This window comes from Podarcis bocagei (genome assembly GCF_964188305.1).
Source record: "Podarcis bocagei genome assembly, chromosome: 16".
Lineage (NCBI taxonomy): Eukaryota > Metazoa > Chordata > Lepidosauria > Squamata > Lacertidae > Podarcis > Podarcis bocagei.
Window position 1 is genome coordinate 40,004,219 of NC_138142.1, and position 15,773 is coordinate 40,019,991.

Below are 15,773 nucleotides of genomic sequence, written 5' to 3' on the forward strand. Positions count from 1 at the left end.
GCTGTTCTGGCTTCTGGGATAGCTGCGCAGCCTGCATTCGCTCCATAAGACGCACACACATTTCCCCTTACTTTTTAGGAGGGAAAAAGTGAGTCTTATAGAGCAAAAAATACGGTATTTATGTGGTAGTTTCCCCCCTTCCCCCCTTTCCCTTTTGATTATAAGTCACCTTGCATGAGATAGAGCGACTAACAAATTTATTAAACAACAGTCATAATAAACTGAAATGATAACGGGTACCTGAGCACGTGCAAAGCGTTTCCCCCCGGCCAGCCTTATTTTAGCCAAAGGGTGAGGTCATTCGCTTCCCATAGGATCCCTGCAGGAGCATCCCAGGAACTCTGAGCCAGTGGGAAGACCGTGAGGTCGGAAGCGAAGTCCGGCTGATAAAACAGATCCTGTTATCTCGCTGGAGACAAATTGTACACCCACTGAGGTTTCTGTGCGTATTTCGTGGGCTAATCTTAGAACATTTTTGTCCTGGTTGCTTTCCTGTTCCGTAGCAAAGGAAATAGGGATAGAGTGAGTCACAGACACCAAAAAGGGTTTTGTTGTTTTTGTTGTTTTTAGTGTGTGTGTATTTAAAATAAAACAGGAGATGGAGGGGAAGGTCTTAGGGCTTAATTACTGGGACATCTCCCCAAGGATGAGCCTCTAGCATCCCTCCCCAGTACCAAATCTTCAGCCTATGGAATGAGATGACCACCCACGAGCATGTGCAGAGTGCATTATTACCCTTAATCAACTGCTCACCAGGTCTTCATATGTTAGGATTTAGGCGAGTCGGGGAGGCCTTTCAGACCAGAGAGCAGTGTTTCCAGAAATATCCAAGCCCTCATTTTTCCTTCTGGAAATTAAGCACCAGGAATTACTTGCATTGGACAAAAGAGCTTGACTATTTTGGGAGCCAGCGAATGTTCGGAGAAAATAGAAAGCGTAATATTTAGGACCACCCCAAGAGCAGTTGGATGAGAAGCTCGGACTACTGCCAGTTTCTAGCAAGAGGGCCAGAGCTCAGTTTTGGAACAGCTGCCTTGCATGGAGAAAGTCCCGGGTTCCAGTCCCCCGTGGCATTTTCAGGTAGGGCTGGGAATTGCCCTCTGTTCCTGAAACCCCGGAAAGTCACTGCCAGTCAGTGCAGACAATATTGAGCTAGATGGACCAAGAGTCTGACTCTTCCTAAGTCAACCTTAGATTCAGGACCATGAGGACTGGAATCTTAGGACAGCGGTACCTTGGTCCTCAAACTTAATCCATTCCAGAAGTCTGTTCCAAAACCAAAGCGTTCCAAAACCAAGGCACGCTTTCCCATAGAAAGTAACGCAAAATGGATTAATCCGTTCCAGACTTTTAAAAACAACCCCTAAAACAGGAATTTAACATGAATTTTACTATCTAACGGGACCATTGATCTGTAAAATGAAAGCAATAAACAATGTACTGCAGTCACATAATCAATCAGTCAGTCAGTCAGTCAGTCAGTCAGTCAGTCAATCAATCAATCAATCAGTAGCTGAACTGGGTTCCACACAGTCACAAAAACAAAAAGAGCCGCTAGAACAAAAACGCAAAATAAATAGCAAAAACAGACAGACCTCAGTGTAACGCTCAAATTGGAAGCGTAACCCTCAAAACGGAGCACGTTCGGCTTCTGAAAAAAGTTCGCAAACCAGAACACTTACTTCCAGCTTTGCAGTGTTTGGGCTCCAAATTGTTTGAGTACCAAGGCGTTTGAGAACCAAGGTTCTGCTGTATTCTTTCAAAGCTAGTCACAGAACACCTGCTTCACATGCAGAAGGTCCCAGGTTCGAAACCTGACATGGCATCTTCAGGTAGGGCTAGGAAAGCCCCTTTGCCAGGAGCCCTGGGGAGCTGCTGCCAGTCCGTGTGGACAATATTGAGATAGAGGAACAAGGGTCTGATGCTTCCTATGCACCCCAAAGATGGAGCAAATTGGGGGGGGGGGCGCAGGGCAATTAAACCTGTTCTTCTCCCAGCAATTGAGGGGAGCTGCGGTGAAGCCCCAAAGGCAGGCCGCTGTCCACCAGGTTAGTCTCCTGCGTTTCTGGGGTGCGTGTGATTCGGGGGCCCCCCAGATATCACCAGGGCCCAACTCCCATCCACAAAGAAGGCATCTGGGAACACCGGAGCAGAGGAAGTTGCCTTACCCTGAGCCAGACCATTGGGGTCCATCTAATGCAATGCTGCCTACACTGACTGGCAGCTGCTCATTCCAGGGTTTCACCCGGACGTTGCCATAGGGGTGGAACCCGCGACCGCCTCTCCTCTCCCTGTCTCCCCTGAGACAGCCTCCGTTGCTTTTCTTGGTCTTTCTGTGTATATCGGCTGTAATCTTTTAAGTCCTGGAATTATAAATATTATTAATACTGTTCCATAAAAGGAAAGTCTCTCTCACTCTGTTTTTGTGGGAATCGTTCCTCCCCCCCTCCCCATTTTTTCCTGATGACAGAAAGCAACGTTCTCTCTCTCCACCTGTGAACCCAGTGGGCCAGATGTAGTCCTTAGAACCTAGGAGTACAGATAGACTGCCCCTGTGCATGGAGGCACCATAGGAACGCCAGAAGATACTGGCTGTGGATCGGGTCCAAAGGGGCCTAAGTATCCCAGCACCCAGCAGGAAGAACTACCGACGAAAGGAAAATGGAGGATGAAACTGATGGGCTATGCAGAATTAGATAAACTAACTGGAAGAATTCGAAACCTGCGAGACCAGAAATTCTCAGAAGATTGGAGTAAATTTACGGACTATTTGAAAACTAATTGCGATGAACAGATTACGCCAGTAGGTTTGCAAGAAGTTTTGCAAGGTAAATTATTTGAAATATTGCAAAAAAGACAACGACGAGAATTATTAGTTAAGGACACTAAAGGCAATATGAAATTAAGAAATGCATAATGTGTGATTAAATAATGGGAAATGACCAGAGGTGTTGATGGAAGTCCAAAAATATTGTATAGGAAGAGAAGTTAAGTTGTATGAATGTTGGAAATAATATGTTAAAAAAAATAATTAAAATGTATATATATATATAAAATAAGTAGCCCAGCACCCACCACTTTGGAAGCCCACAAACACTTTGTTTCCCCTAGAACTGGGGTTATTCACAGACATTTACTGCCTCTCCTACATTGAAGTCATCCCTTACTGAGCTGCCCTGTTCCAAAACCCAGAGTGATGTTCTCTCAAAAAAATACAACTATATCAACTCCACTCTCTAATCATAACATAACCGCCCCTTCCAGCCACTCCATTCCCCTTTCTGCGCCACAATCAAATATTTGGGGCTAGCGGATGGGGTTGTTTGGCAGCTCAGACTTGTGATTACGGCCAGAGGGGGAGAGAGAGGGGTGTCTTCTGCCGGCATCTGTTGGTTCTTGGGGCGGCGACGGGGTAGGGGAGAGATGGCGAGCTTTCAGATCACACAGCCTGTGGCGCACGTGGGTAAGCAAGCAATTGCTAGTTCAAGAAAAACCCCGGAAACCTCAGTGGCCTGTGGGTGATTCTGAGCTGGCCTAGGAGCAGGTGTCTTGGAAGAAGAGAGCTACTGAGCTCAGGACCTGCTTGCAAGCTTTCCACCACAGTGGCCATTGTGAGAACAGGAGCCTGGAGGGGATGGGCTCTGGCCTGACCCAGCGAGGGCTCTTCTGGCGTCTTCCATGAGGACTATGGTTTCCATGAGGAGCTCTGGTTTTCCCAGTAGTGATGTATGGAAGTGAGAGCTGGACCATCAAGAAGGCTGATCGCCGACGAATGGATGCTTTTGAATTCTGGTGCTGGAGGAGACTCTTGAGAGTCCCATGGACTGCAAGAAGATCCAACCTCTCCATTCTGAAGGAAATCAGCCCTGAGTGCTCACTGGAAGGACAGATCCTGAACTGAGGCTCCAAGACTTTGGCCACCTCATGAGAAGAGAAGACTCCCTGGAAAAGACCCTGATGTTGGGAAAGATGGAGGGCCCAAGGAGAAGGGGGCGACAGAGGACGAGATGGTGGGACAGTGTTCTCGAAGCTACCAGCATGAGTTTGACCAAACTGTGGGAGGCAATGGAAGACAGGAGTGCCTGGCGTGCTCTGGTCCACGAAGAGTCGGACACGACTAAACGGCTAAACAACAACAACATGAGAACTAGAATCTTACTTTATTTTTAGGGAAGGACCGCGGCTCAGTGGCATGGAGTTCCCCAGGCTCAATCTCCAGCCAGATCTCCAGGTAGGGCTGTGAATGCCCCTTGCCCAAAACCCTGCAGTGGCTTCTGCCAGTCAGTGTAGGCATTATTGAGCTGGTTGAGGTAACATTTGCTGAAACCCAAAGGGCAAAAAGAGCGTTGGCTGAACTTCAGGAGCGGTTTACGGAGACTCTGTGTAGATTTAATCTTGCGGGTCGTCAATGGGCAGCAAAGTCCTCTCCTTGTCGCCACAAGAGCGAAGTCTTTCTCAGTCCTGTTTCCAGAAGGTGGGGAGGCGGCTGCCTTTTTCCGTCCAAAATTCCTGGACCTCTGTGCATTTTTTAATTTTTAAAGCGAAGGAGCCTATACAGTTGTCTTCTGTTCCTGGGGATGGCGCATGTTTTCCTTCCTCTGTGAGAGTGTTACGAACAGTCCGGCCTTTATGCGCAGAGGTGCTGAAGAGGGCATTAACCTGGCGTCCAAAATCCACAGCGCCTTGGTCAGCGCTAGAGCCAGGAAAAGGCTGTGTGTGTGTTTTTTAAAAAAACTAAAACTCTGGAGTTTGCCGTTCCAAAGGGTGGAGGAGATTCTGCTCCCCGTCTTTTTCTCAATCCCGGGATTTTTTTGGAAACCCTCGAAGCGAGGGTCACCTCAGGGGCAAGAGAATTCCATCAGGGCTTGCAAAATTATCCTTTTCCAAACTCAGCCTGCATCAGGGGAGGCCTAGGACATTTTGCTGCCCGAGCTTGAAGAGTCACCCACTTTTGCATGCACCCAAAGGCAACTTTGGGTGAGAGCTGGACCGTAAAGAAGGCTGATCGCCGAAGAATGGATGCTTTTGAATTCTGGTGCTGGAGGAGATTCTTGAGAGTCCCATGGACTGCAAGAAGATCAAACCTCTCCATTCTGAAGGAAATCAGCCCTGAATGCTCACTGGAAGGACAGATCCTGAAGCTGAGGCTCCAATACTTTGGCCACCTGATGATAAGAGACGACTCCCTGGAAAAGACCCTGATGTTGGGGAAAATGGAGGGCGCAAGGAGAAGGGGACGACAGAGGACGAGATGGTGGGACAGTGTTCTCGAAGCTACCAGCACGAGTTTGACCAAACTGTGGGAGGCAGTGGAAGACAGGAGTGCCTGGCGTGCTCTGGTCCAGGGGGTCACGAAGAGGCGGATACAACTAAATTACTAAACAACAAACTTGCATTAGCAAGTTCTATAACTTAGCAGAGTTTTACATTCCCTTTTTAAACGCACATTGGGTAGCTGGTTGCAGGCTTGTTTAAGCCTCTCAATATTAGGTTCCTGGTAAGTTCCCTTATATCTCTCTTAAAAGAATAAACATGCCACAATCTTGTGTAAAGTATATAAAAGAAGTTTACTCACATCATCAGTTCACAGTTGGATCCCTGAAGGCAGACTTAGTTTCAAAGTATATACATGTGGATCTATCCCATATAGAGATAATCCCTGTGTCCTCTGTTGGCTGACACCCAACAGAGCAATTCTAGCTAAAAGCTGCTGCTCCGACAACGGAGGAAGTCAGAGAGAAGGTGTGCTGCGTGACTTGCCCTTTTGTTACTTGGACAGGTAAGGTCACACCCACCTCTGTTGTTGTTTAGTCATTTAGTCGTGTCCGACTCTTCGTGACCCCATGGACCAGAGCCCACCTCTAGTCACATGCAAAAAGAAGGATGCTCCAGCCCAGGAGGAAACAGGAAGTTTTGACTGGCTGGACCAAACATTCTCTCGCATGTCCACTCTAGGAAAACAAGGAATGTTGTACTTGACTGCTACTTATGTAGCACAACTCACAGGATGCCTCTTGCCAGATTCGTCTGGTTCACCAACTATGGTGTCTATGTGTTGGTCACCTCAAGACTAGATTGCTACAATGCGCTCTGTGTGGGGCTGCCCTTAGGGCCACTACAGAAACTCCAGCTGAATTTCCGAAACTGGCCGCTCATCTGCTAGGTTCAGGGTTCTTGAATTAATTTGCAAAGCTCTGAACAACTTAAGCCTGGGGTACCTGAGATTATCCGCAGGAGCGTCGCTGGTCGTTCTCCAAGCCGGTGAAGCTCATTGGATAACAAGAAACCTTTTGTGCCACTGGCTCAGTCCTGTGGAACTCTCTGCCACTAGAGATTACGCAGGCACCTTCCATTTCAACATTTTAAATGCCCGCTGGAAACTTTTCTAGTCCACCAAGCCTATGCAGGCAGTACGTCCTTCCACAATTTTTTAAAAGGCTTTTTTTATTGTGTGGTTTGTGTTTTTATTGCTGTAAAACTCCTTCGTATCTTTTTATGGGCAAAGCAGTATGCAGATTTTTAAAAACAAACAAATAAAAATAATAACGATGCGCGCTTCTTTTTTTGCAAAGCAACTTTCCGTAGTAATCAAGCATTTTTGTTACATTATTTTCACTTTACCCCAGTGTATGCCTTTTAATCAGAGTGGGAGAGGTGAGACGCGTAATAATAATAATAATAATAAGATGGCTTTCTTGTTGCCCTGTCTTGGTGTTGAACAATACCCCAAGGGAAGGCTGTTGAGTGAGGTCTTGGCCAGCGCCCTTGCATTTCCCCTGGGGGTGACAATAAATTGAGTCAGGGCTCATTTGGGGCCTCGTCAGAGCGGCTTTCATCTGCTGGTGGAGCGGGAGACTGGCCGAGTCAAAAAAATAATAATCCGTAAACGGAGCACAGAGACTGACCCTTTTAGCAAATGACTAATTAAAGGCTACAGACAAAGTGGGGGCGGCTGCTGGTGGTGGGGAGAAGAAGAGAATCATTTCTCCCTGTCTGTGGGAGAAACTTTCTATGGCCAGGCAGACATAACAGGCACCCCCACCCCCCAAAAAAGTCTGGAGGGCTAAATCTGGCAGACTCCATTTGTGGATTTTAGCTGGGATTAGCTGTCCTCCTTGCCCCCACAAGCCGATGGTTATTCCAGTAAGTAGACTGAGCAGAACCTCATGGGTGAACACGGGTTGACTGCAAAGTTAGCTCTACCTAGAGTAGACCCATGCAAAGCAATGGACAGGACGTGCCAAGATCTGTTAATTTCAGCATTTGAGCAAAACCTGGTTGGGCACAAGCCCCGAATCTCCATCTCCAAAGCACGCCTAGTTCCTAGCTACGCTTTCGTCCCACTTTTGGGAAGTTTGCCTCCTTCTGACTACCCCATCAAACCCCCCCCCCCCAAGACGGCACTTAATTTATTAAGATAATACAGATAAATTGGCAAGAGGTTTTCTGTTTTTTAAAAGCTCTGAATCAGGGGCTTCCCAGTGGGTGCTCCAGGGAAGATATTTGCTCCCAACGTGGTATTCAAGGCGTTGGTGGCAACTTAGGGGTCTGGTGGGGGATCAGGCACTCTGCGCATGCTCAGGAGTAAGGATGGTCACGGCTGTCAGTTTTGGTTACTCAACCTTCAGTTTTCCACATCAGTTTGTGATTTTAAAAAAGTAAAGGTAAAGGTAAAGGGACCCCTGACCATTAGGTCCAGTCGCAGACGACTCTGGGGTTGCGGCGCTCATCTCGCTTATTGGCCAAGGGAGCCGGCGTACAGCTTCCGGGTCATGTGGCCAGCATGACTAAGCCGCTCCTGGAGAACCAGAGCAGCGCACAGAAACGCCGTTTACCTACCTACTTGCACTTTGATGTGCTTTCAAACTGCTAGGTTGGCAGGAGCAGGGACCGAGCAACAGGAGCTCACCCCGTCGTGGGGATTCGAACCGCCGACCTTCTGATCGGCAAGTCCTAGGCTCTGTGGTTTAACCCACAGTGCCACCCGTATCCCTTTTCTTTTATTAAAAAAAGTACTTTTAAAAAAGTACTCGTGGCTAATTCTATCTGTATTTTAGTGCTCATTTCAGCTCATCTACACATTAGACACTTAATCTCATGGTTGTGGGTTCGAGCCCTACATCGGGGAAAAAAGATTGCAGGGGGGTGCAACAGTTGACCCTCGTGGTCCCTTCCAACTCTGCAGTTTTATAATTCTATGAGAGATAAACATTTTTTGCAAGCTGCTTCCCCCAGTATGTTTCATTTCTCATGACGTTTTCCTGGATATAAGCCTTTTCCACACACTTGCACCTCGCATGCATCTCTCTTACATTATTTTCACAGCTTCGTTTTTGTACACACTTTCTTTCCTCGAATAATTGCAATTTTCATACGCGTCCTTGGCGGGAGATTTCTGGCATTGCAAAATTCAGAGAAGTACGATTATTATTATTTTTTCAAAGGCTCGCTGCATTTCAGTTTGTTCACTGCTTGGGAAAGGGTGGGTTGGTTGGGTTCTCGTTGACCATGTTTCATCCCAATCTCTGCTCGGAAGAGAACCTATTTCTTAACTTCCCAAAACAGGGCAATAATAGCTTTACCGGGCCAGTTGCAATGTCACCCACAGCGTGCCAGCTTCTGGGTCCTGCAGAATTCTTCGTCTGAGTAGAATGGAAGATGAAACAAAATTTGAGAGGAAAGAAGGGGAAAATCTGCAGTCAGTTGCTCCAACTGGAGCAACAGAATAATCTGGCCATTATGAAGAAACGCTGCCCCCTCCCCTCTCAGTTTGACTCCCTGGCACCATATTTGTATAAATTAGGTGAAGGTAAAGGGACCCCTGACCATTAGGTCCAGTCGTGGCCGACTCTGGGGTTACGGCACTCATCTCGCTTTATTGGCCGAGGGAGCCGACGTTTGTCCGCAGACAGTTTTTCCGGGTCAGAGCAGCGCACGGAAACGCCGTTTACCTTCCTGCCAGAGCAGTACCTATTTATCTACTTGCACTTTGACGTGCTTTCGAACTGCTAGGTTGGCAGGAGCAGGGACCGAGCAACGGGAGCTCACCCCGTCGTGGGGATTTGAACCGCCAACCTTCTGATCGGCAAGTCCTAGGCTCTGTGGTTTAACCCACAGCGCCACCCACGTCCCTTGTATAAATTAACCATCCCAAAATACAGATGTGCCTTCACACTGGCCAGATTGCATGTGATGCCCTCTGCCGTACTTGAGGGCAGATACCGAAGGATTCCAACTGAGAAACGACTCTGCCCCTGTGGAGATGGCAACCTGGAAACAGTGGCTCTCCTGTCTTGCCCCCTTTATAAAGACCTGAGGAATGAGATAATCACCCCACTCCTACTTACCATCCCAGGCCGCCCATCTGAGGCCACATTGTTCTTCCTGTTGTCAGATCAGAATGATCAGACAACAGCAAAGGTTGCTAGGTTTATCGAGGGTGCAATGAGATTAAGAGCCACTATTTGAACGATGTTCTTGGTCATTTGATGGTCTTTTTTATCCATTGTTGTTGTTTTTTAATTGTATATATTGCTTGTTTTATGTTGCTACGGCCGTTGGCTAATGCAGATAAAGTTTATCTATATCTATCTATCTATCTATCTATCTATCTATCTATCTATCTATCATCTATCTATCTCTATCTACCTGCAGTCAGTGGCAAAGTTATCCGTAGCTGGTTCTGACACGGTCACTTTGCATGTTCTGGGAATGGGGAGGCTGTATCGGAAACAAGATTCAAGGATAATCCCTGATGATGAGCTTTGACTCAAACTAAGGCCTAGTTGCATGAACATGCAAATACATTGCTTCTTCATCTGGGCAAGTGTTTCTGCATTCCAGACATGCAACTCTCCCAAAAAACAGTATGGATTCCTGAGAGCCTTATAGAGAGGGCAGCTTTCATCCCTGGCTTCGAGAATCTGTTATTTCTTACGTGCTTCTCACCATCACTGCCATAAATTAAATATTTGAATTACTGTAACTTTTAAGCATTTTATTGATGCCTAGCGGGCTGTAAATAGATTATATTCAGTTCTCTCAAATGTCCTGTCCTCCCCCCTTTTGCATCTATTTTGTCTTGGCAGACAGAATTCATAAACCTCTCTCTGTGTGTCTGGTGGGAAAGACGGGAATTTAAAAGCAAGAGATTCGCCGTGAAACCGTGCAATCTCACCCTTACAATTGCTTCTCACGAAATTAGGGCTGTGACTGAATTAAAGAAGCCTTAGGCTGCGATTCTAGGTGTTCCTTGCCTGGGACAGAAATTTGAAAATAACAATAATCATGCAATCTTGTAAGTGCCCTTCTCAGATGTAAGTCCCATGGAGTTCAATGGGGCTTCGCACCAGGAAAGTGTATATCAGACCGCAGCTTAATTTTTGGCCCAAACGTCCAGTCCCGATTCATCGATTCATTACATCCCTACGTGGAATAATGCAATTAAAATCCTTTGCTTGCAAGCGCACTGAAATTGCTCCCTCTCTGTATGTGTGGATTCAGTACAAATCATGGGGCTTACAGTGATATTAAAGGAATTCATGTTTTCTTTGGAATTTTTTTTTAAAAAACCTCTTACATTGCTTCTAAAAATGATCATTTCTTTGGCTCTGCAAACAGATTGGAATTTTTGGAGCAGCTTGTGTTATGTGTGTGTATATATCTATCTATCATTACTGTGCTTTATTAATTGCACTGAGCTCATGAGATTCCAAACCCCCCCCCCCTTATTGTTCCTTTGTGAAAACCTTCACACATGACTGTCACAATTCCTCTGGGAAGTTGCCAAGAGAGCTCTGTAGCTGGGCATATCCCATAAATGTTGCAAAACAGTCTCATTGGGAATGATTGTCAGTGGAGGGGTAGCCTTTTGGCATATTTTCTGTGGGCCTTTATTAAATCAGCATTATGCATAGCCTGCCCAAACTGGCACAAAAACTACATTTTTAATAATAATAATACTAATAAACTAATTATTTCAGTCACATTCTAGATGTCCATTTTCCAGGGGAGAAGCACCTCCCTCTTACCCATTTCCACACTTATTTCTGAACCTCTGAGCATGTACAGAGAGCCTTCTTTCCCCAATTCCAGAGTAACTGGTGTTTGTCAGGTTGCAATTAATGAGGGAGGAGGTCTCGGCCGCCTAGACCATATAACATCTGTCCTGAAAGACCTACACTGGCTCCCAGTACGTTTCCAAGCACAATTCAAAGTGTTGGTGCTGACCTTGAAAGCCCTAAACGGCCTCAAAGGCCCAGTAGACCTGAAGGAGCGTCTCCACCCCCATCGTTCTGCCTGGACACTGAGGTCCAGCTCCGAGGGCCTTCTGGTGGTTCCCTCACTGCGAGAAGCCAAGTTACAGGGAACCAGGCAGAGGGCCTTCTCGGTAGTGGCACCCGCCCTGTGGAACGCCCTCCAATCAGATGTCAAGGAAATAAACAACTATCTAACTTTTAAAAGACATCTGAAGGCAGCCCTGTAATGGGAAGTTTTTAATGTTTAAGGTTTTATCGTGGTTTTATATTTGTTGGAAGCCGCCCAGAGTGGTTGGGGAAACCCAGCCAGATGAGCGGGGTACAAATAATAAATTATTATTATTATTATTATTATTATTATTATTATTATTATTATTACTACTACTACTACTACTACTACTACTACTACTACCTTCCTTTTAAGGAAGAAAATACGGTGGTACCTCGGTAAAAACTTAATTCACTCTGGAGGTCTGTTCTTAACCTGAAACTGTTCTTAACCTGAAGCACCACTTTAGCTAATGGGGCCTCCTGCTGCTGCCACGCCGCCAGAGCACGATTTCTGTTCTCATCCTGAAGCAAAGTTCTTAACCCGAGGTACTATTTTTGGGTTAGCGGAGTCTGTAACCTGAAGCGTCTGTAACCCAAGTGTAATAGGTATGAGTTACTCGTGCGTAAACTGGTGCCTTTCTCGGTTAATTTGCCTTATTGAACCTTTCTGACTGCACAGCCGCTTCTCATCGCGGCTGCCTCAGTCACTGGCAGAATCCGTCAGTGGGCGTTTCTTGAACCTCTTCCAACATAAAAGTTGTTTGACACCCAGTCTCCTCCTCCTCTCACTGCGCGGGAGTCTTCTGCGCAGGGAGGGCGTGGGCAGCGGAGGACCTGGGCTCTCCTCACTGATGTCCAGTGAAGAGTCCTGGAGCCCTCTCTCCGATTCCCCCCCTCTTCCCCCCTTTATCCCTGGTGTTGCGCAGATTGGCTTCCCCCTCTACTGAGCTGTTTCTCCCCCTGCTGCTGGGTCCTTCGCCAGCATCATCTGGGAGCCTCCCCTTCGCCTCTCGCTCCGATGTCAGTTCCCTGACACCAAGGTACCACTGTAGTGTGTCCTGTCTCCCGTGACTGCATACAGAGAACGCAGCCCCCAAATTCTGTTTTCCCCCCTCCTTGCAGTTTCTGGATCACCATAAGAACGCTGCTGGATCAGGGCCAAAGGAGACCCACCGAGCCGGGCATCCTGTTCTCTACCAGATACCTCACTGAGAAGCCTGCAAGCAAGTGGAAAACACCCTTTCTCTCCCAGCTTGTGACCCTCAGTGACTGGTACCCAGAAGCACCTCGTCTCAAATCCTGGAGGTAAGATGCAGCCATTGTGACTATTAGCCATTGATGGTCTTATTCCCCCCGAATTGACCTAATCCGCTTTTAAAGCTGCTTAAATTGGTGGCCGTTTCTTGCAGGGGCAAATTCCATCCTTTAAAGCGAGCCGTTCTTCCGAATGATACAGAGGGGCACAGACCCAAATATGCTGAGCTTTTGGGGCAGTGAGAATACACTTTGTTTCTCCCCTTAAAAGGCATATCAGTTTCCCTCCAGGTTTTACTGTCACATTCCAAATAATAAATACGCAGGAATGCACATTTGTTGTTTAGTCGTGTCCGCCTCTTCGTGACCCCCTGGACCAGAGCATGCCAGGCCCTCCTGTCTTCCACTGCCTCCCGCAGTTTGGTCAAACTCATGCTGGTAGCTTCAGGAACACTGTCCCACCATCTCATTCTCTGTCGTCCCCTTCTCCCTGTGCCCTCCATCTTTCCCAACATCAGGGTCTTTTCCAGGGAGTCTTCTCTTCTCATGAGGTGGCCAAAGTCTTGGAGCCTCAGCTTCAGGATCTGTCCTTCCAGTCAGCACTCAGGGCTGATTTCCTTCAGAATGGAGAGGTTTGATCTTCTTGCAGTCCATGGGACTCTCAAGAGTCTCCTCCAGCAAGGAATGCACATGGGCCATACATTTAAAGCACACACACCCTCCCCAAAATGAAATAATTCTGGGAACCCCTCACAGAGCTACAGCTTCCAAGCCCACAACAACAAAAAACGTTCCCAGGATTCTTTAGAAGGCGAGGTGTACTCTGTTTTATTTCATAAAATTTGTGTACCAATTGATTGAAAGGAAACCAAAACCTCAAAGCAGTTCAGAACAAAACAAAACAATGAAATTATCCATTAAAAAAAACAGTTGACAGCAACTATGAAGGTGCCTGCTGGACATCAACAGACAGGGAGTTCCAAAGATCAATTTCTTATGTTCTTTTTGCATTAAAAGGGTAGTGTGAATGCAGCCCTGGTTTTCAACCTTGATGACAATGGGGTTCTTAATTTGACCCAGTGGGAGAGAAGGTGATTGGCAAACAAGTCCTGAGAGACTACAATCTGTTTGGAAAGATTGGTGTTAAATCCATCTGCAGAAACCGACAGCGCAATTATGCCCAAACGAATCTTGGGGGAGGGAGGAATCTATGGAAATAATAATTTGGACGGGGTTGTAGCCAATGCTAGTCCTAGTCAGAGGAGACCCAATGAAATTCATGGGCACGTCTTCACTTTACTCCATTTAAGGCAATGGGCTGCATCTCTGACAAGTCCATCTAGGTAAGTTTCCGGTCCTCATTATTCTGATTTAATGGGCTGATTTAAACAGGATCGCAGACCTACTGAAACAGACAACAATTTAGCCACGTCCATAAATTCCAATGGGCCTACTCTGAGCAGGAACTTTAAATGGCTTTAAAAGCTGTTCGCGATGGTTTTCAAACTATTAAACCGAATCCCAACCCCTATTCAACTTAAGTGCTTACAGGCGATCATTGTGGGATGGGATGGAAAACAAGCAATGGTTTTTTAAAAACTATTTGCAATGGGTTTTTTAAAAAGTGTTAAGCTGAATCCCAGCCCCTGCTTAACCATTTACAAGCAATCATTATGGGATGCGAATCTAGCACTGCTTCTGAGCCATCACCCAGCTGTTCTCTTCCAGCCAGATTCCGATCAGAGTTTTTATCCTGAAGTTGTTCCATTCAACGCCCATTCCTTTTACTTTCTGTTTCTGATGGTGGGGAGGGGGGGTTCCTTTCTCTCTCTCCCCCCATCCTCAGCACCACCCTGGGCTATATATTAGCCTGGCAAGGGGGGAAGGGAGGAGGGCCGGCCAGGAGCAGAGAAAGGGGTGGAGCTACTGGATTGGGGGGGCGTGGTGGGAGGGAGGGAGGGAGGGAGGTGTTGCCAGAGTGAGGAAGGGAGAGGAAGAGTGAAGGATCGGTGAATCTGAAAAGGGGAAGGGGCCAGAGGCAGGCCAGGGAGGGGGGCGGCTTGGGGGCGAAGTGACTGAGCAGGAGAAGGAGGGGGGCAGAAAACGCGGAGAAGAGACAGTCTCTGCGTCCAGTCCAACCTCTCTGCCTGCCATCTCAGCCCCCAAGTTTTCCTCCCGCTTCCCCGGGAAAACAAGACTGCCCTGGACCACCAACAGAGGTGCAGAGAGTCCAGGAGGGAGGCGGAAAGTGGGGAGGGGGAAATCTCTCTTTGCAACCCCTTCTTGGGGTCCCCCCAAAAATCTGCAGCCCGGCCACGCGCTCCGTCCTGGAAGAGGCTGGAAGAGGAGGAGAGGCAGCAACAACAGACTTGGATAAGACACCACTACCCCACTCCCTCTGCAGAGAGAAACAGAGAGAGAAATCCATCGGGTTGGGGAAGGCAGGAGAGCTACACCAGGAGAACTTCCACCTGCTTCCAGGGGCTCAGGTGAGTCTTTTGTTTCGCTTGCCTCTGCAGCTTTAGCCTGGGGTGCTATCATAGGAAGACTTCAAGGCAAGGGACGCTGCAGACATTCCCCCACCTCCCCCAAAAAGTCTTAACTTTGGAAGTACAGTGGTACCTCTGGTTACATACTTAATTCGTTCCGGAGGTCTGTTCTTAACCTGAAACTGTTCTTAACCTGAAGCACCACTTTAGCTAATGGGGCCTCCCGCTGCTGCCGCACGATTTCTGTTCTCATCCTGAAGCAAAGTTCTTAACTCGAGGTACTATTTCTGGGTTAGCGGAGTCTGTAACCTGAAGCGTCTGTAACCTGAAGCGTCTGTAACCCGAGGTACCACTGTAAAGGAATGGAACTTCCCTCCTCACTGACACCCCCCTTCCGTTTACTTGCATTCAGGAAAGTTGTCAAGTCATTATTATTCTGAGCTGGTATTTCGGTTGGGGTGGGGCGCAATATACCTTCATGAAGCTTTCACGCTGTTTTCCCCCGCTGCCACCTGAGAGACAGAGTTTTGTTTTCAAAGCTGCTCTTTACGAAACTCACATTATTGTTGCGACGAGGAAGGGCAGGTGGGAAGTTTGACGTGATAATTGTGTGACTATATAACCCTCTGAAGAAAGAAAGGGAGGGAGGGAGGTATATCGGACCTTGAAGTCCACATTCTAAACTGATCTCACCAAATCTCTGTATCTCCCTCCCTTCGTG

At 47.3% G+C, this 15,773-nt stretch overlaps 1 protein-coding gene across 2 annotated transcripts in view; it reads left to right on the plus strand.

Annotated features, from left to right (window-relative positions):
* The first annotated feature begins 14,586 nt into the window (after window positions 1–14,586).
* ADAMTSL4 (ADAMTS like 4) overlaps window positions 14,587–15,773 on the plus strand; it is an 82,787-nt gene continuing 81,600 nt past the window's right edge. For both annotated transcript variants that reach the window (XM_081173451.1, XM_081173452.1), the window contains exon 1: window positions 14,587–15,052. The gene's annotated coding sequence lies outside the window, so the exon portion shown is untranslated. The remainder of the gene's footprint in view (window positions 15,053–15,773) is intronic.